We start from the raw sequence: 1,912 nt of genomic DNA, 5'->3' as shown, positions 1-1,912 counted from the left end.
TCGTCCGAAAAAATAAAGGAGAACAGTTCATCGCGTTTTACGATATGGAGGCGCCGCCACCTCCTATTCTTCCTCTGGAGGGCAGATTTGGAGTCCGTTCTGGGCTCCGAAAGGGGAGATTATCGCCATCGTCATCACCAACCTTCCTTCATCGCCAGTTCCATGATGCTCTTCACCGTTCGTGAGTAATCTCATCGTAGGCTTGCTGGACGGTGATGGGTTGGATGAGATCTGTCATGTAATCAAGTTAGTTTTGATGGGGATTGATCCCTAGTATCCACTATGTTCTGAGATTGATGTTGCTACTACTTTGCCATGCTTAATGCTTGTCACTAGGGCCCGAGTGCCATGATTTCAGATCTGAACCTATTATGTTCTCGCCAATATATGTGTGTTCTTGATCCTATCTTGCAAGTTGTAGTCACCTACTATGTGTTATGACCCGGCAACCCCGGAGTGACAATAGCCGGAACCAGTCTCGGACATGACCATAGTATAAGGAGTTCATGTATTCACTAAGTGTTAGTGCGTTGGTCCGGTTCTCTATTAAAAGGAGAACCTTAATATCCCGTAGTTTCCATTAGGACCCCGCTGCCACGGGAGGGATGGACAATAGATGCCATGCAAGTTCTTTTCCCTAAGCACGTATGACTACATACGGAATACATGCCTACATTACATTGACGAACTGGAGCTACTTACTTATCTCTCCGTGTTATAACTGTTGCATGATGAATATCATCCGACATAATTATCCATCGCCGATCCAATGCCTACGAGTTTTTCCTACTGGTCCTTTCTACGTTACTTTGCTGCTACAGTTGTCACTGCTGCTACTGTTACTCTGTCACTACTGCTGTCACTGCTATTACTGTTGCTGTTGCTACTGTTGCTATCACCACCTTGCTACTGATACTTTCCTGCAGATACTAAGTCTTTCAGGTGTGGTTGAATTGACAACTCAACTGCTAATACTTGAGAATATTCTTTGGCTTCCCCTTGTGTCGAATCAACAAATTTGGGTTGAATACTCTACCCTCGAAAACTGTTGCCATCCCCTATACTTGTGGGTTATCAATCATACATACTAATGTGTGAGGTCCAATGAGTGTGGAGGCGTGCGGCGGATATCGTTATTTTTTCACCTTCACTATTGATTTGAGTAGGTATGGATATATCTACTTGATGAAGCACAAGTCTGAAACATTTGAAAAGTTCAAACAGTTTCAGAGTGAAGTTGAAAATCATCGTAACAAGAAGATCAAATTCCTACGATCTGATCGAGGGGGCGAATAGCTGAGTTTCAAGTTTGGTGCTCACTTAAGACAATGTGGAATTGTTTCACATTTGACAGCACGAGGAACACCATAGCGTAATGGTCTGTCCGAACGTTGTAATCGTACTTTGTTAGATATGGTGCGATCTATGATGTCTCTTACCGATTTGCCATTGTCATTTTGGGGTTATGCATTAGATACAACTGCATTCACTTTAAATAGGGCACCATCAAAATCCGTTGATACGACACCATATGATCTATGGCATGGCAAGAGGCCAAAGTTGTCGTTTCTTAATGTTTGGGGATGCGATGCTTATGTCAAAAAGCTTCATCCTGAAAAACTGGAACCCAAAGCGGAAAAGTGCGTCTTCATAGGTTACCCAAAAGAGACAGTTGGGTACACCTTCTATCTCATATCCGAGGGCAAAGTGTTTGTTTCTTAATGTTTGGGGATGTGATGCTTATGTTTTTCAATGAAAGACCTAGGAGAAGCTCCTTACGTATTAGGCATTAAGATCTATAGAGATAGATCGAGGCGCCTAATAGGCCTTTCACAAAGCACATACCTTGATAAAGTTTTGAAGAAGTTCAAAATGGAGCAATCCAAGAAGGGGTTCTTGCCAGTGTTACAAG

The sequence above is a fragment of the Hordeum vulgare genome, chromosome 4H, assembly GCF_904849725.1.
Source record: "Hordeum vulgare subsp. vulgare chromosome 4H, MorexV3_pseudomolecules_assembly, whole genome shotgun sequence".
In the NCBI taxonomy this organism is placed as follows: domain Eukaryota; kingdom Viridiplantae; phylum Streptophyta; class Magnoliopsida; order Poales; family Poaceae; genus Hordeum; species Hordeum vulgare.
The sequence above is the reverse complement of the archived record's forward strand: the minus strand, read 5'-3'. Positions refer to the sequence as shown.